At 40.3% G+C, this 19,817-nt stretch overlaps 3 long non-coding RNA genes across 3 annotated transcripts in view; 2 read left to right on the top strand and 1 right to left on the bottom strand.

Moving 5' to 3' along the window:
- The window catches only part of LOC309659381, a 666,865-nt gene that overhangs the window by 104,983 nt on the left and 542,065 nt on the right, over positions 1–19,817 (top strand). The window lies entirely within an intron of this gene.
- The window catches only part of LOC309659401, a 149,416-nt gene that overhangs the window by 5,987 nt on the left and 123,612 nt on the right, over positions 1–19,817 (top strand). The gene's annotated exons all lie outside the window — the stretch shown is intronic.
- The window catches only part of LOC309659404, a 194,843-nt gene continuing 175,455 nt past the window's right edge, over positions 430–19,817 (bottom strand). The window contains exon 2 of the long non-coding RNA XR_014262786.1: positions 430–871. This is a non-coding gene — a long non-coding RNA (uncharacterized lncRNA). The remainder of the gene's footprint in view (positions 872–19,817) is intronic.

Here is a 19,817-nt window from a genome sequence, read left to right as displayed (position 1 = left end):
GTAATAGTCTATTTTAAAGTGTATTTTGTTTGATATGAGAATTGCTACTCCATCTTTCTTTTGCTTTCCATTCTCATGGAATATCTTTTTCCATCCCCTCAGTTTCAGTCTGTATGTGTCCCTAGGTCTGAAGTTGGTCTCTTGTAGACAGCATGTATATCGGTCTTGTTTTTGTATCCGTTCAGGCAGTCTGTGTCTTTTGGTTGGAACATTTAATCCATTTACATTTAAGATAATTATTGATATGTATGTTCCTATTACCAATTTCTTAATTGTTTTGGGTTTGTTTTTGAAGGTCTTTTCTTTCTCTTGTGTTTTCTGCCTAGAGAAGTTCCTTTAGCATTTGTTGTAAAGCTGCTTTGGTGGTGCTGAATTCTCTTAACTTTTGCTTGTCTGTGAAGGTTTCAATTTCTTAGTCGAATCTGAATGAGATCCTTGCTGGGTAGAGTAATCTTGATTGTAGGCTTTCCCTTTCATCACTTTAAATATGTCCTGCCACTCCCTTCTGGCTTGCAGAGTTTCTGCTGAAAGATCAGCTGTTAACCTTATGGGGATTCCATTGTATGTTTTTTGTTGTTTTTCCCTTGCTGCTTTTAATATTAGTTTCTTTGTATTTAATCTTTAATAGTTTGGTTAATATGTGTCTTGGCTTGTTTTTCCTTGTATTTATCCTATATGGGACTCTCTGCACTTCCTGGGCTTGATTGACTATTTCCTTTCCCATGTTAGGGAAGTTTTCAACTATAATCTCTCCAGTAATTTCTCAGACCCTTTCTTTTTTTTTCTGAGACCTCTATAATTCGAATGTTGGTGAGTTTAATGTTGTCCCAGAGGTCTCTGAGACTGTCCTCAATTCTTTTCATTCTTTTATCTTTATTCTGCTCTGCAGTAGTTATTTCCACTCTTTTATCTTCCAGATCGCGTATCCATTCTTCTGCCTTAGTTTTTCTGCTATTGATTCCTTCTAGAGAATTTTTAATTTCATTTATTGTGTTGTTCATCACTGTTTGTTTGCTCCTTAGTTCTTCTAGGTCCTTGTTAAATGTTTCATGTATTTTCTCCATTCTATTTGCAAGATTTTGAATCATCTTTACTGTCATTACTTTGAATTCTCTTTCAGGTAGACTGCCTATTTCCTCTTCATTTGCTTGGTCTGGTGGGCTTTTACCTTGCTCCTTCATCTGCTGCTTATTTCTCTGTCTTCTCATTTTTTTTAACTTACTGTGTTTGGGGTCTTGTTTTTGCAGGCTGCAGGTTCGTAGTTTCTGTTGTTTTTCGTGTCTGCCCCCACTGGGTAAAGTTGGTTCGGTGGGTTATGTACGCTCCCTGGTGGAGGGGATTGGTACCTGTGTTGGTGGTTGGGACTGGATGTTGCCTTTCTGGTGGGCAGGGCTGCATCTGGTGTTGTGTTTTGGGGTGTCTGTGAACTTATTATGATTTTAGGCAGCCTCTCTGCTAATGGGTGGGGTTGTGTTCCTGTCTTGCTAGTTGTTTGGCTTGGGGCATCCAGCACGGGAGCTTAATGGCCGTTGGGTGGAGCTGGGTCTTAGTTTTGAGAAGGAGATATCTGGGAGAGCTCTCACTGATTGATATTACGTGGGGCTGGGAGGTCTGTGGTGGTCCAATGTCTTGAACTAGCCTCTCTCACCTTGGAGGCTCAGGCCTAACAGCAGTTCGGAGCAGCAAGACCCTGTCTACCACACGGCTTTTAATCTAGCAATCTCACTTGTAGGAATCTTTCCCTGAAGATACACAACCACAGATACCGAGAGTAATGAGGATTCGAGGCTGGCGGAAGGACCAGAGAGTAGGAAGAAGGCTGAAGCAACCAAAAACATTGCATGCACAAAATGAACACAGCGCCCGGCCGCCTCCCGTTGATTCTTAATACTAGATTTGGAGTTGAAATTTGGACTCCTAATTTGTCTTTCTACATCCAAGTGTACTACCTCCTCACCTATCCATTCATTCTTTGTCCATAAAGCAGCAGATAAATCACCTTGAAACAGAAATCCGATTATTTGATTTCCCAGGTCTCTTAGGATAAAGATCAAAATTCTTGTCTAACTATAGAGCGTAAGCTCTTAACTAGGACTGTTAACTTTTCTCCAGATAATAGTGTTTTTTTCACTATTGGGGAAGTTACAGATGGTTTTTATATTCTTTTTTATGTTTTTCTATATTTCCCTAGTTAGTTAACATATATTGTTTACAATGGGAGACAGGGTGTGCCTGAAAGCAATGGTGGTGATGGTTTCTAAGAAATAATTTTTATTTTTTAAAGAAAGAAGGCCAAGCACCATAGCTGTGCCCTAGAAGGTCCAGGAAGGTGGTGTTGAACCAACTACCAGTAGATAGGGGTACAAATTACAGACATTTCACTGGACCTGTAGCTGAGGCTTTACCTGTGAAACAAAAAAAATACCCCCAGCATGAACTGCCTTTTCCAGTCCCCTTGCTCACAAGAACAGAAGCTTAAGGGAGGCCTTTGTAAGAGAATGCACTGGAAACCATGGATGGAAACACCCCTGAAAGAGCAAAAATTGCATTAGATTAAGGACACCTCATTGCTGAGTTCACTGCTCTCACGTGCACTCCCTCTGGAAGAGGGTCCACTTCCATTAAGCTTAACTTCCTGGCAGTGTTGCAGTGTTCTCAGATGTGCAGGGATTTTAGTAATCACCCCAAATTACTCTTCTTCTTCCAACACTTTACTCACTCGACACATATTTATTGAGTGAATTCAAGTCTGTCCCAAATACGCAGGTATTTACCTCTTCGGTATCTCTTGGATCCGTGCATTAGTCTCCATCCCATGGTCGCCATTCCAGTCCAAGTCACTTCTACTGGATGCTGCGGTCTTCTCCTCATCGATCTCCCCACATCCAAATGTATCACCTCCCCACCCAGCCACTCCTCTGTCTGCACTGCAGCAGAGAAATCATCTTGAAACATCAGTTTGATATTTGATGATGTGTTTCCTAGTGATGTTAAGGTAAAGGATAAAGTTTTTGATTCTGCAGGGCCTCTTGCAGGATCTCGTCTCTGCTCTCTCTGTCCTCTGCTCATACTGTTCTCCCCTTGCTGGGTCTGCTCTGCTTGCTCAGCCTTTGCGGAAGACACATGCCATCCTCTCTCCCACCCCTATGCTGGAGGTGTTCTTCTGCCTGGAACACGCTTCCTCATTCTTCCATCAGAACTTAGCTCAATGACTGCTTCTTCAGGGAAACCCCCTGATTTTTTTCCCTAAAAAAGTGTCTCTTTATTTGATTTCAGTTTTCTCTATCATATACCCTGAGTACTACTTATTGTGACAGTCATCCTTATTATATTTTGACATTGGCTCACTTTGCTGTGATTATTTGGTTGATGTGTGTTTTCCCTGCTAATTTATAAGCTCCATGAAGGCAGGGATCACGCATGGTTTTGTTCACCATGGCATACCCAGTCTAGCATAGCCCACAGCACTTTAGACACTCAGTACACATGTGTTGGATGAAGAAACAAATGCCTACCATGTGGCAGGCACAGTATCTGATCCCGGTAAGGAAACCTGAATAAGACGTGGGACCTGCTCCGGTGAGCTCAGAGTCTAGAGAGGTGGCTGTAAGTCAGTGGGTTATTGGACATGGACATGCTGGTTGCTGTGACTCAGGTGTGAACGAGTTCTGTAGGAGCTCCTAGGAGGTGCATCTCCGCTGCAGTGATGGCTCAGGAGAAGGTGCTTGAGATGAGTTTTGAAGAACAAGGGGGTTGTCTAATGAGGGAAACAGCCTGGAAGGGGAGTGTCGGTGGGTGAGTGGCAGGCCCCTTAGAAGGAACTACACAGGAAACCTGTGTAGACCGGTCCCGGGAGGGGATGTGTATGGAGTTAGTGGTGTCGGTGCCTATTATCAGGAGTAGGAGGCTCAACGCTGCTGCCCACTGCATCTTAGTACCAGAGTCTTCAAAGAAAACCCACTGCAGTCAAGCACTGGGTAGAACATATTTTACTCACGTAGAGAAGAGACAGAGCAAAATCGACTTCAGTGCATTGGTTTCCTGCAGCCAGCAGGTCCCTCTGGGTGGCCAGCGCAGTGCGGTTGGCCTGCCTGGACTCGTCTTGTGCTGCTGCACCAGGAGCTGTCCCCTCCTGAAGGGGCAGATAAAGCAGTGGGCTTGGCCACGTGCCATATGATGTGCTTAAGCAGAACAAAAGAGCACAGGGAAAGGTCTTTCCACACAAGGTGACAAATTCAGCAAGGCTGTGAGGACTCATCTCTTGGTGAGGAAGGTCCCAGGCCCAAAGTCTATACTTACTTGGCCCAGTGGGGTCAAAAGCCTGCAAGCAGAGGACTGCTTTTCCCAACAGAATGATGTATCCATCCCATATTGATCTGTTACATCATTCTTGAGGAGAATTCACTATCTTTCCAGGAAAACTCATATTTTTCAAGGAGCAGCAATTCTGGGAAGATCTTGAATTCTGGCAAAATCTTTAATTCAACTGATTTCTAAGTGTTAGAAAAAGGTCTTTATGTATTTCTTTGGTGTAATTAAAGTTTCATTTTTATTCAGAAATACATGTTGGTATTCAAGTAAACAAATGTCATTTTCATAATTAACTGGCCCCCTCAATCTTATAAATAATTGGAAGTAATTGGAAACTGAATCAAATCTCTATCCATTAAGCTTGGTGTTGGTGTACTGCAAAAAGCAGGGTCTACCGTCTCTAGTTTTGAACTCCCAGGTCCTGACCTCAGCTTTGACATCATTCACAATTTCAAATAAACTAGTTTTTCCAGGTTGGTATCTGAGGTTCAGAAAACTTGACTCCTCCATCTGTGCCAATGATTGAAAACATAGACTCTGAAGCCAGATATTCAAGGTTCAAAGCTTGGCTCCACTGCTTGTGAGCAGCGAGAACTTTAGTAAATTAAACTCTCTGGGCCTCAGTTTGCATTATCTTTAAAGGGGGAGCAATAGTATTACCATAGAGGGTTTTTATGAGGATAAGTGAATGTATGTAAAATTTTTACAACAAATCATGCACCAAATAAACTTTATTTATAAATATTTATGTAAGCAAAACCTTTTGGTAAATTTTAAAAGTTGTAGACATCTCCACAATCCCAAATTAAAGGCTGGAGTGTCAGTTACATGTCTGATATTTGAATGGATTTTAGGTTGGCAGTCCTCTAAAAGAAGTTAGTGACAAACTCACAGGATTGAATTTAAATATCTCAGGTTACTAGAGGTAGCTGTGGGGATGGAGATTGGGTAGGGGCTGAGAGAATACCAGCCCTTCCTGGAAAAGGGAATGCGAAGAGTCGCAGGCTAGTCTCATGCGTACATTGGTCAAGATCGCAGGGCTCCAAGTTGTGCACTGCCTGCGTTTGTATCATGTGTGTGGTTTGTAACCATAGCAACGGGCACTGTGCTCCATCAACGTGCTCACCGCCCGGCACTCGGGATGAGTGAGGCCCCGCATCTGCCCTCACAACCCATAGTTTGGTGGGGCCGCATCTGAACGTTTCCGCAAATAACAATTCTGAACCACGTACGCTGTGCTAAGTAGTTAAAAAGCAATTTCCTGGAGAGATGGATTCCAAGTGGCGGAATATGAGAAAGCTCTTTGAGAACGTACCACTTGGGTTCACCTTTGCTCGGTTGAAGGAGGGAGATTTCAGTAGGTGCTTTCGTGACAGGAGGATCTGGCTGATAGAAGGGGCAGCTGAGAGAAAGGCCCGGTGGCAGGGAATTGAACAAATTCAGGGAACACAGGGCAGATATCGGCAACAAGACTGTAGGGTTGAATGGAGTTACAGCCGTTTGTATGTGAGGAGAGCCTGGGACCTTTGTTTACGTTTATTTATTCCCGGCACAGGAGTGCAAATCTAATTTGCAGAATGAAATATTGACTCATCTCCTCCTTCTTCTCAGACGCCCCATTCTGTTTGTTCTTTCTCTCCCCTCAAGTTTATGCTTTCCTGGTATAAAGACTGACTGTAATTCTCCTCTAATAGGAGACAACTGGGAACTGACAAGGAGGGACTAAAAGACTGTGTAATCAAAGGCAATAAAAAGATTCATTTGAATGGGTGTCTAGCTCAGAATTCCCAAAGTGTGCTCTTCTGCAAATACAAAATAATGTGTGGCTCTTCTAACGTGCTGGGCGATGTCCATTAATCCGGTCTTCCTTTATCACTTAAGTTCACTCCGTGGGTAAAGCCATCTTTCTTTCCTAGAACATTTTCTCTTTAACTGGGACAAAGGAATCTAAGCTGATAGCTTCCTGTGAACTGCATGAAAACCTTTTAAGTTACACAGCGTTGATGATTTTCACCCCTTCCTCTAAATACAGTACATATGCTATCCCTGGGGTTCACTCAATGCTTCCTTACTGATGATAAAACTGCTGCCTTGTGCAGACGAGGGCCCGGCACACTGCATCGCTACGCACTCTTGTTCAGATTGCATTCTAACTGGTGAAGCTGAAATGGAAAGTCTAAGCTCCTGATCCTGGAGGCACAGAGCATATTAAATGTTGTGCTCGCTAATGCTTCTCCTCTTGAATGTGAAATACATTTGCTACAGCTTCCAGATCCCAGTGTCCTAAGTGGTCGGGTGATTCTGAATTGTGTACCATGAACAAGCCGCACAGGGCTCAGGGGAGAGGCTTTCAAAGAAAAAATGATGTGAATGCTCAACTTCTCCACCTCCGGGAGAGTCATTAACAAGAAAGGCTGCCTGCTTTGGGCTACAATGAAGTTACCATTCTTTGTTTGCCCTTTCGGAAAATAATCCTAGCAGCCAGCCTGCAGTCTTGCGCTGGTTGCATATACAACTTTATGTATGAGAAGTTTGACAAGAAGTGTTATTAAATGAACATAAAGGACCTTGGATTGGATTGCTCAGAGCCAGGAAGATAAAACAAAACAGACTGAGCAAAATAATGTTTCGTGCCATAGACTATTATGTGTACCTGACTCGACCACTTCCTCTAGTGTTTTCACATCTGATAGTAGAGTGATTTATAATTTAGAAAATGCTTTACCCACTTTATCTTGACTTGAGTCTTGCAAATATGTCAGGGATAGAGGCCAGGCAGAGATATTATCTCCAAGGGACTGGTGCAGAAACTGGGGCATAGAAATAATTGAGTGGTCCAAAGTCACATGGCTAGTAAGAGGCAACACTATGCCTAAAACTTAGCTCTTCTGATTTAAGTCCAGTATCCATTTAGCACTTTGCCTCCTAGTTGAAACACTTCTTGCCCCATAGGATCCTCTGAGGGGAATGAACCCTTCCCAGGGGCTTCTGCAAAAACTCCCCTGACCATAGCAAGCTCCACGTCTGGCTCCTATATTCATTATGTGAACCACCAAATTTGGCAAATATTGTGGATTCTCTTATTCCCTATTTTTAAAATAGTTCTTTTTGTGTTGATTTATTAGAATGCAAGCTTCTCAGTATGACATTGTTGGACACAGCAAGCATTTAACAGACACTGACTGACATATATTTCCGTTATTCTAATGAAAGCTGTGTATAAGTACATAAGGAATGTGACTTTACATTGAGTAAAGTGGTGCATTAAAGTGATTGTTATAATTTTCAACTGTCACTTTGATTCTCTTAAATGTCATCAACATGATGGAATACGTTTCCTGGCATGTCGAAATCTAAAAAAAAAATATTTGGATAGCGGTCTGTAATCTTTTTTGGGCTTTGAGCATTTCTGAGAATATGTTGCAAATTATGTGTTTGCAAGCAAATCCAGGATGGGAACAGAAAGCGATCCGTGGAAGCCCTTCTTGGGCCGTAATCAGGGACTCCAAAATTAAAAAAGATTAATGTTGTTACGTTGCCTGATAGTGGCCACTTCCAAGCATAATGCAACTGCAGCCAAAGAAAGGAAAAACTTCAGCTTTCCTGAAATTCCCATGGTGTTAAGTCAGATAGCTATTCCTCTACCTCCGCTTTCCTTCTTGTAAATTCTGCAATTCCCCCTCCTGTGTTTTTGGTAAGAAGAGATAATAACATTCGTCTAAAAATTCTTTGTCTGACAGTCCTTTGTTATGTACCTACCCCATGCCAGACACTCTGATTACAGTGGAGGTGCAAAGCTTTTGGGGTGTGTTTCCTGCCCTCAAGAGGCTTGCAGTCTAGAATGTGATTTTAAAAGTCTGTAAATTCTGCCTGGGGGAGAAGGGTAAGACTTCTAGGAAACCTTACAGTTGGGGGAATAAAATAAGTGAGCGTCCTCCAGGTGGATAAGAGAAGAATGGATGGCATTCTAGCAAAGCACGCGCTGGCTCATGCTCAGGTTCAAAGAAACTGCAGAGTACAGCCCACTCAGGGCACAGTGACTGGTTCAGTGTGCACTTGGAGTCAAGTGCTGGGTGAACAAGTGGGTCCTGGAAGGGCAGTCAGGGCTCATACGGTAAAGGGTCTTGAGACATAAGATGTGTGTTCTTTGTTCTACTGTTGCAAATACCCAGATGGGGGAAGCTAAAATCTGTGTGGAGATCCTTTGTGTTATGGCTGGGTTAGACATACTGCCACTTGCTACCACTGGCTACACAAAAGGAATGATTGGCTTTTGTCATAATCCAGATGATAGAAACACAGCCGTCTGAACCAAAAGACCTGCCTGTCCATTGCTAGATATATGAACTATAAAAGCTCTTCAGTGCAATAAGAACATTTCCTTAGAGTCTGAGGATGTTAACACAGCTGTTTATAAACACTGTCAATCCACAAGCAGCAGGGGAAAGCCACAGAGCGATTTATCTGGCTGCCTGAGCATTTTGAAAAAAATGTTGGTGATGTGGTAGACACACTGTTGATATTTTAAGTGGCAGCCAGAATCTGTTTCCAGCTGAATGGACATGTAGTCTCTGTCTCTGATTATTTATGCATCGTATAGCTCTATGCCGAATCCTTGCCATTTGCCTGTTTAATTCAGTGAATGTAGTGGAACTGTATCCTTTGCATTCATTTATTTATTCTCCAACATTGGTGGCAGGTCCAAAAGGCCAGTGCCTGCATATTAAAGTCTTGTGGGTAAGTGGGTCGCACTTCACTGGAATCATCCTCGCCAGGGCTTAGTACCAGCTCTAGTACCATGTTGCTGTGTGTATTCAGAGAGTGAGCTGTATTCCCTCATCATTTAACTGCCTTAGGATTTGGGGGATGCACGTTACAACTGTACCCCCTCTGATTTGAGGACACAAGATTATTAAGTTGATTTACCATTGCTTCTTGGAGACTGTAAAAAATGTCCTGCAAAAATCAAGTCTCTTAGTGTTGTCAACTGATTCTGGGGTTACTAGAGCTTTTATGGGTGAGGGAAATGATGAAATAAGATTAATGGTCTAGCTTCTTTGGGAAAGTATAAGAGTGAAACTTTTAAACTCGCTTTGCCTGAGAGCCTGAGAATGCTCTCTGTGGCAGATCCCCAAACAAGGGGCCATGGTAGAGAGACTGCTCTACATTACGTTCTGGATGAGTCTGTGCAGCCAAGGTAGCGCAGATGGCAGGGTAGACAGTGAGCACAATCTGGGTCAAGCTGCCACTGTGATGCCTGTGCTATTTAAATCAGCCCTACCAAAAAAAAAAAAAAAAAAAAGCCCTATGGTCAACCTGCAGGTGTCAGGACTTGGTTCAGCTGTCTGGGTGCAGCATAGGGAGGCATGCTGTACTGCGTATCTGCTCTCGATTCGTTTGTCAGACTTCATCTGTAGGATTGTAAGACTCGGAGGAACCTCAAAAATATTATCTATTCCATTTTTTCCCCCATCTTCCTCTTTTTTGGACCATATTTAAACTACATTAAAAAAATGGGATGCTCTTCTTTTCTGCAGCTCAACAGAAAATGGCCTGCCTTTGTAACTCATTCTAAAATCTCCCTAGCACATGAAATGTTTGCTTCGATAGTTTGTGAAAACTCCTCTTGCAGCTGCCCCTCCCTCCCCCAATATCTTGTTGAAGTTGGCCTAAGCCAAATTACTTTTAATTTTCATCTCAATTCTTGTTTTCATTCCTTTGGATAGATTTTTTAGAGTTTAATATTTACTAAGTACTTATTGTATGCTTTGCACTGTAGTAAATAATTTAACATGCATGATCTCTTCTACTCTTCCAACAGGTAGGAACTCATTTTGACCATTTTCAGTATGGGGGCATTGAGGCTTAAAAAGGTTGAATAACTTGTTCAGGATTAGATAGCCAATGAACGGTGGAGCCTGAATTTAAATTCAGATGTGTCTTATTACAGACCCTGAATTCTAATCTTCATGCCGTATTACCTTCAGCCAGGTGATATGATACTTCACCAAGTATCCTTCACCAAATATCATTGCACGTATTTTGCTAATACTTTGTAGGTCTTTAAAATTTTTTTTTGAAGTAGTTTTATTCAAACCATGGGCTATAGCTCATTAGAAGGTTATGACCAGCATATGTGTATGTATGTGTGTGTAGATGTGTTTGTTTATTTAAATGAAATGGACTAGAATAGAATATTACAAAATAGAAAACACTAGAATATACTAATGTTGTAATGATAGGTATATTTTTATGAAACATTTGTTGTAGGTGTATATATAGGTATATATGTGTATATGTGTCATTGAATCAATGCAAAATGTATTTATTACTGTGAGTCATGGTAAATTTAAAGAAGCAGTGCATGATATAAAAGCAGTATAAGTTCCTTGCTATCTAGAAACTTAGATTTCAGTGGGAAGGGAATATATGTATATATAAATGTTGGCAAGATACACAGCAGTAGATTATTCAAAGCCCGAATATGCATCTGTAGATAATATTAAAGTCATAATCCTTTTCTGGTTCTCACCATCTACTGATTGTCATCTCTAAGAATGTATGTGATGCTCTTTGAACATCTCAAGGAGTACAAGGACACGCCTTGTTGTTTGGAGTCCCCAGCACCTTGAGCAGAGAGGGTGCTTGTTGAATGAATGGAAGGAGGAACGAGGAGAGCAGCCTCCTATGTAAAGAACATTATTTTCAAATAGCACATCTTGAGTTTAGAGGGACTTCTAACCAGCTCTCTCATTTTATGCTTATTTCTTCCTTTTAAAAATGAGTCGCTTTCTACAATATGTGAAAGGACCTGAATAAGCCACAGAAATTTCCCGAGGAAGCGTGTAAGATGGGAATTGTCATGGTGGCGCCTCGTCTATCTTGACTCAGCTGGGGGCCTCTTCCATCAGCTTCTCTTTTCTATACAATATAGAAAATGTATTTATAAGTGAACTGGGTCAAGTTTACCTAAAAGAAAATATGCTAGGCACATGTCCCTTGGTGTTTTAGTTATTTAACCTTACAGCTTTGTGTCAATCGCTGGAATTAATTTAAAAACAGAGCTAACACTTTATGAGTCAAAAGACTTTTTGAAAAAATGTCTATTTCCTCTTTAGCAGAGTTACATAAAGGTGTTTTTGTAACGTTCTCATAGTCTTCTCAGACAATATCTTATGCAGTTTTTGCCTTAATATCTGCTATTTAAATTTGTGTCAAGTGAATGATTTAATCAAAGTTGCATAAGAAAGAATTTAAATTTTAGTTTTTCAGGGGTCCAAAGGTTGCCTTTGAAAAACTAGTGTAAAAATAAGCAAGAAGAAGTGAGGTGTGACTCAGGAACCACAAAATCTGGGCATACTGAGAGACAGCACTTAGAAATTTGATTTGAGATTCTTCAGTTTATTTCTTGATACCTAAAAATAATCTTTATTGACTTTATTTTTTTAAAGTAAACATATTCTCTGAACAAATACCTAATTGGTTGCCTGATGTTTACCAAACATTGAGCTGGATTCTGATGGGTCACTGGGACATGAGAGGCAAACCTGCCCTCATGGTGCTGAAGAGGAAGCAGACATAAGAGGTGGTCCTGGTACAGACGTGTGCACGTCACAGCAGGGGTGACACAGCGTCATGAATACCTGGGTGGTGGAGGGACACACCCTGAGATTGAGCGTTGTCGGTGTGGGGGGAGCTGTTTCTCAGAGGAATTGGGGCTTAGGTTGAGAGCTGAAGAATGAGTAGGAGAGTTTGCTGCGGCAAGAGAAGGGGAACCCAAGGTGCAAGGAAGAGGGGAGAAAGGGCAACTTGTATATGTTGCTTTCTGAGAATTTCTGAGTGGTTCCAAATGACCAGAACTCAAGAATGTAGGGGGAGGATGTGGAAAGATGTGGCTGAGAGAGGAGGGTAGGGATAAAGGGTTTTCTCAACCATGTTCTGGAGTTTTTACTAAATCCTGAGGAGAGTGGGGAAGCTTTGAAGGGTTTTCATTAGAGGAGTGACATGACAGTTAACCCAATAGAAGGTAATGGTGCTTCGCAGCAGCCCGGAACCGCCTTCCCCCTTTTACTCTGTAGGAAGGAACAGAGCCGCAATGTTTCCCTCCACCTCCTCCTTCAGCTGCATTTTCCCGACAGTGGGCGGAAGGGAAGGATCAGACATCACATATGCTAGATCTGGAGCCTCTGTGGTGATAGGCAGAACGACAGTCATAACAACACTTCCAATTGGATCTCCTAGCGTTTTATAAACTCTCTGACTACCTGGGAAAAATGTTTTTTTTTCACTCTGATAGAAGAGGAAAAATGGTAACTGAGCAAAAATGTTTACAGTCCTGTATAACACATGGGGAGCATTAAGCCCACTGGCCTTTGCTTAAAAAAAAAAAAATGGTGCTGTGATTAACAAGTATTTTCTCCACCTTCATTGAAGGTAGAATAAAAAGAAATGAGTTTATACAGTGAGCTCTTTCTTTGTTATACGTACCTGCCTAGTGTTTCCACTTATTTCTGCCTGTAGGTTTCGTATTAGTCATCCTAGACTTATGCCCCAAAGAGAGATATATAAAATCAGACTCCAGTACAGACTTTTTCACCTTCTGGCATCCCTGGTGTGGCTTTCTTTTGCTCTGTTCTGCCTTAGTGCACCTCTGGATCACTTGGTTCTTAATTATTCTCATAGGCCTTTGCATTTCTGCTTTCATCCCTCATTCTTTAAAGGTCTTAGAACTTTTCAGAAAATGATTTTCATGTTTATCTTAAGGGTGCTTGAAAAATCATTAGAAGACAACATTCTCTCTTGAGCAGTAAAATGCTCTTTCCCTTCTATCTTTCTGCACTTGTTTTTGTGAATCTGCTTGAAATCTTAGGCACATACAAACCACTATGTGTAGGTCAATGGATGTTACTTGAACAACAAAACAAAGAAACAGTTCTCAACACATGTTAAGGCAAAAGTACAGCAATACATTATCTATCTGGGGAACAAGAAAAGGTCTGGGTATATCATTCTCACAGAAACCATCACATAGCGACAAATATAGTATCTTAAGAAAAAAAGAAACACTTTGTTGAATGAGTAAATTACTAAAAATTTCTGGTTTGTCTTACCACTCAATGTCTGACCAGCTGCTTGCCATGTCTCCTGATACTTCTGTTTGTCCTAACATTAACTGTCTACTTGCTTTTGACCTTTTGACTTGTAGAAGGTGGATATTTCTCCTAGAAGATGCTGAGGTCATCAGATTCTGGTTCTTGCCTTAGGTCTGGCCTGTGCCTGGGCTTACTTTTTATTCTTCATCTTCAGCTTTTCAAGCTCTCCATGACCTAGCTCCTAGCCCTCTGCCAAAGGTTTACTAGTACCTGTGGTTCTGGTGTTAATGTAGGAGATGGATCTTACCAAGATTATGGCTAGGCGTTTGCCAGGCTCTTTCCGGATGCTATTAGTGCTGGCTCTTCCTCACTCTTACGTAGTCATGTGGCTAACTCCTTCCCATTATGCAGGCCTTATCTCCTAAATGCCATCTCCTTTTCTCATCCCAATATTTCTGTCCCAAGCCCCCATTGCCTAGTTTGGGGAAGCTAAACTGCTACTTAAAAAGGACTCATGATGGTGCTTATTTTTTTACATAATAGTATTGATGTGCTTGGTCCAGGTTACAGGAAAATTCTACTCCATGAGGTCATTCTTGTATCCAGGATCCTTTCATTTTATTCTGTCTGTTATGCTCAAAGTACTGTCATCATCTGAATAATTACAGCTGGGTTGTTGCTGCATTCAGTTTCTAACCAATGATAAGGGGTAAGGGAGCATGGAGGAGGTCTAGAACCCAAAGTGGTATACATTATTTCCTTCCCTATTTCATGGATGAGGACATAATCACATGACCACACTTGCTGCAAGGGAGGCTGGGAAGTGTACTTAGCTGGGCATCCGTGTGCTCAGTACAACTCTACTTTTATAGTTGGATGGGTTCTCTTGGAGAACTAGTAGTCCTTGCACCTCTAAATCACTCTGTTGTCACATGACCCTGTTTTATTTTCTTCAAAGCACTATTATTATCAGAAATAATTTTTAAATTAATGAGTTAATTCATTTTTCTTGTTTACTCTCGCATTAACATATAAGATCTATAACAGCAGAACCCTGTTCCATTTTTGTGTTACTTCTGCATCTTTAGTGCATTGAACAATGTTTGGCATGTAGAAGGTATTCATAAAGGTTTGAGGTTCCTGAGACTAGGAGAACCACTTACTAAAGCTGAAAGCTACAGGTTTTCATAAGTAGTGTCTCCTGTTTTTACATCAGCTGAGAAGCTCACACATCAGGGCAGTCAGGGGGCCAAATTTGAGATTGTGTGCTGGAGCTGCATTTGACTGAGTTCTTGCCCTCTTAGAAATGACAGACCCCGTCTTGAGCTGGAAATGTTTGATCGCGGACTCCCCAAACGAGCAACATCTAGGTTGTTGGATTAATTCCATTTATCTTGCATTACTTAAATCAGGGGACTGACTAGTGGCCCAGTGTTTCACATAATACTGATGTCATGTCTCTGAAAGATGGGGGCAGGATCCCAGTTTCCACCATGGTTCACTCTGCTTGCTAGGACATCCACCTTTTTAGCAATCAGATCATGCTGTTTCTGTTTGAGGGCCGCCTCAGGCCTTGCCTGACAGGTACAGATCCTAAATAAATGAGAACCCTTTTTTAAGAGAGGGAGGAAAGTTTTAATCAGATCCTTTCTATTAGCATCTCCTCTGATTTCCATACTTCTGTCTCTTCCCCCTTACCATGACCCCACCTAGGTCAGCACTTCTAGTTCCTTGCCTTATACTCACCTACATCTTGTCTTCTGGTTTGAACTGATTTCATCTGGTCTTAACTCTTCATTTTATATTCATTCTCTACTAGTGTTTATGATTCTGGTGTTGAAATAAAATTGCAAAAAGGAGATTAATCTAGACTCTAAGCTCTATGTGAGTAGGGACATGGTCTATCTCAAGCATTATTGTACACTCATTACCTAGCAGTGCCTGTCATATAGCAGGTAAGCAAAAAGGTAACTGAACAACAACAATGAAAAAATATGCATTGTACTTTGAGAAAAGTACAATGAAGGAAACACTAAAATGCTCAGATGAAGTAGAAAGGGTACTCTGAGAAGACCTTGTCTAAAAGACTAATCTGAGCCTGCAGAAGAAAAGAATCTAAGGTGATACAGTACAGTTGCTTAAAGGGCAGTTTGGATTCAAAACCTGGTTCTATCAATCATGATATATACTAGTCTGCTCAGTCTGTTATAACAAAATACCATAGACTGGGTGGCTTAAAGAACAGACATTTATTTCTCATGGTTATGGAAGCTGGGAAGTCCAAGATCAGGGTGCATGGTGATCTGGCTCCTGTAGAGGGTCCTACTCCTGGCTTACAGATCACTGCCTTCTCGCTGTGTCCTCACACGGCAGGGAGAGAATTGACCCCCCCCACCCCTCTTATAAAGCCACTAATACCACCATGAGGACCCACACTCATGACCACATCTTAACCTTAATACCTCCGATAGCCCCATTACAGATACCATCACATTTGGAATTAGGGCTTCAACATATGAATAAGGGATGACAAAATTCACTCTCTATAGCATGATCTACATAAAATTGCTCAATCGTTCCACATGGTTAATGCTCTTTTTTTCTCATCTATTATAGGAAGATAATAACAGAACTTACCATTTAATTGTTGTGAGTATTAAATGAGTCAATATTCTTAAAGCTCTTTTAAAAAGAGCCCAGACACATAGTAAGGTCTATCTGAGGATTTGTTAAATAAATAAAAATAAAGTGCCCGTCAAACAGATGAAAGAGTATGGACACAACTTCTGAGGAAATAATGGGTCAACAATTTCTGAGCACAGGAAGGAAGCTGGTGTGAGCAGAACAATGAGTAAGGGTGGAGAGAAGCTTAAGGTGAAGTGGGAGAGGTGGCCAGGGGCGGGACCAGCTCGGACCTTAAGGTCCTGATAAGGGACATGTATTTTGTTGTAAATGAGATGGGAAGTCATTTTATTTTAATCAGAAAATTTACAGACTAGATTTATGTTTTTTTTAAAAAGTAGCTTGGATAATCTGTGGAGAGCGGATTGTAAAGGGGAAAGAAAGGAAGTACAGATAATGACCAAGAGGCTATTGTCCTAGCCCAGGCAAGAATAATTAAGTTGACTGGAGCAGAGTAGTGGTGACAATCTGGGGAAAAATCCAGAACCTTGATTTGTATTTTGGAGGTCAAAGCGGTAGAATTTATTAATTGAGTGGATGGAGGAAGAGGGTGATGTGAGAATCAAGGATGATATCCAGATTTCTGACTCAAGTTTTTGGCTATAAAAAGGTGTTAAATAATTAGTTGAAGAATATGAGGAGGTGAGTAGATTTATTGGGCAGTGAGAATCAGGACTTCACTTTTAGATCTGTCTAACTTGACATGCATATGAGATATCTAGGTGGAATGCTTAATTGGCTCTATTATCTATACAGGAGTTTGGTGGTGAGGTGTGACCCAGAGACGCTTTGGGGGCGTGAACTATATGTGGCTGGTATTTAAAGTTAAGGAATGTATGAGGTCACCGAGAAAAAGTACGAGAAAAAAATTTTGACAGGGGTTGAAAGTTTGGAGAGGATTGCGGGACAGGGGGTTAGAATGCCAAAAGATCATCAACTTAAATGATTTTTTAAAACTTTTTTCTATTTTTTATTATAAAACTTTTCAAACATACAAAAGTTTAAGCAAGGTTACATGGTACAATGAACAGCTACATATCTACTACCTGGATTTAACCATTGTTAACATTTTGCCATATTTTGTTCATCTATCTACCTATCTCTGTAAATACGTCTACAGTTATATTTATGTCTATCTATACCTGTTTCTCCAAACGATTTCAAAATAGGCTGTAGATATCATGGCACTTTACCCCTAAATATTTCAGCAGGCATCTCCTAAAACTAAAGACATGTTCTGGATGACCACAATACCATTATCATATATAAGACAATTGGCAAAAATTTACTAACATAATACAATACCTAATTCATATTCATATTTACTCATTGTTCCCCAAAATGTCTCTTATGCATTTAAGATTGCCAACATTTAAAGATCAGGTAGGCAAACAGAAGCTATGAAAGGGGATGGAAAAGTAAGGGTCTAGATAGAAAATAAGGCAGGAAAGCGTGGTTTCAGGGAGGCCAAATGAGGAGTGATTTCGAAGATGCTAAGTCTGTAAATACTAATGGCCTTCAGCAGTTAGCTCTTTGTTCTAGAAAAGTTGGGTCTAAGGCTATTTGAAAAACATTGAACAGCATGGCTTACTGATATCCTTTCAGACTAATGATTTATGATAAATTATGAGTATTTGATTTGATAAATAATTAAAGATAAGAGAGGATAAAATCCAACGTTATTTAGTGAAGGACTGAAATTGAACTTTGCCTATTGACTTGTACTTTATCATTCTATTCGGTAGTTTTATGATGCTTTTCTTCTGTCAACTGACCCAATTTCAGTGAGTCCTCTCCTCTTTAGATTTTTCACTCCCTGCATGTCCCATTAAATATGTCATTCATTTTATGTTATTTATAATCCCAGTTCTTTCCTCCTCTCACCAATTAGAATGGCCATGTAACTTACCTCTCAAATTGGAAAACTTTTTAAAGTAAAAGGGAGCACCATTAGTAGTTACGCAGAACTAGAGGTATAAAGTAGACTGTTCTATGCAAGCTAGTTTGTATGGTTGCCCTATCTGTGGATAAAGTGCCTTCTCCCTTTCTTTTTCCTTCCTCTCTCATTCTCTCCTTTATAACTGAGGCTTCTTAATATATCAAGAATGGAAGACCCCCAGGAACCCTTCATTGAAAAGCAAACTCTTCATATGGCTTTCAAGAAGTCCTAGACTAAGATGCATAACCATAACCTTTCAAAATTTTAAGCAATTTTAAATGGTTTCTAGCCATACCTTACTTTTTCTAATATTTCTGATTTCCAAGGTTTTCCTCCATTACAAATTTCTATTTAGTACATCATTTACGGAATTTCTTTGTAGTTATTTTATTTAGACTAATCTGCAAGAGTCTCTACTAAGCCCTTGACTAAAAATACACAAGTTAAGGTATACTTTAAATGTCTGTTACCCTATTTCATGTAATTGATGGATTGCATGCTTGCAGTAAGGGGATTATATTCCTGTAGTAAAAAAGGAAGTCAAGTTAATGGAAGCACAGTTGCCAAACATATTTGAAAAAACCTTGTACATGGTAAGCTACCAATAGCTACTTGCTGAATGAGCAAATAAATGAGTGAACCAAATTATACTGTTTTAGTTTTCTTAAGTTTGTAGAATACTAGGCTAAACTCTTTAATTTTCTTATAAGCAAAGTATCAGAAGACAAAGTTGAACACAAAGGAGATTTATTCTTTCCTTCATCCCTTCTACCATGATTACTCCTTTAATCTGAAGCAAAATAAGTATATGGTAAGCATATACTAAGAGTTCCAAAAGCAGTGGATTTTGGGGTTTCTCCTCAAAGTAGGATTAAAAATGGATCATACTATTACATTCTGTTTTTTTTAAATTAAAAAAAAATTTTATTGGAGTATAGTTCCTTTACAATATTGTGTTAGTTTATACAGTACAGCAAAGTGAATCAGTTATATGTATACATATATCCCCTCTGTTTTGGATTTCCTTCTCATTTAGGTCACCAGAGAGCACTGAGTAGAGTTCCCTGTGCTATACAGTAGGTTCTCATTAGTTATCTATTTTATACATAGTATCAATAGTGTATATATGTCAATACCCATCTCCTAATTCATCCCACCCCCACTTTCCCCCTTGGTAACAATACATTTGTTCTCTCCTTCAGTGTCTCTATTTCTGCTTTATAAATAAGATCGTCTATACCAATTTTTTCAGATTCCACATATATGTGTTAATATACAATATTTGTTTTTCTCTTTCTGACTTACTTCACTCTGTATGACAGTCTCTAGGGCATTCCATGTCTCTACAAATGACCCAATCTCATTCCTTTTTATGGCTGAGTAATATTCCATTGTATATATTACCACATCTCCTTTATCCTTTCCTCTGTTGATGGACATTTAGGTTGCTTCCACGTCCTGGCTATTGTAAATAGTGCTGCAATGAACATTGGGGTGCATGTGTCTTTTTGAATTATGGTTTTCTCTGGGTATATGCCCAGTAGTGGGATTTCTGGGTCATATAGTAGTTCTACTTTTAGTTTTTTAATGAACCTCCATACTGTTCTCCATAGTGGCTGTATCAATTTACATTCCCACCAACAGTGCAAGAGGGTTCCCTTTTCTCCACACCCTCTCCAGCATTTATTGTTTGTAGATTTTTTGATGATGGCCATTCTGACTGGTGTGAGGTGATACCTCATTGTAGTTTTGATCTGCATTTCTCTAATAATTAGTGATGTTGAGCATCTTTT

Source organism: Balaenoptera physalus (genome assembly GCF_965194825.1).
Source record: "Balaenoptera physalus genome assembly, chromosome: 4".
Classification (NCBI taxonomy): Eukaryota; Metazoa; Chordata; class Mammalia; order Artiodactyla; family Balaenopteridae; genus Balaenoptera; species Balaenoptera physalus.
This window is presented reverse-complemented; position numbering and strand designations above follow the sequence as displayed.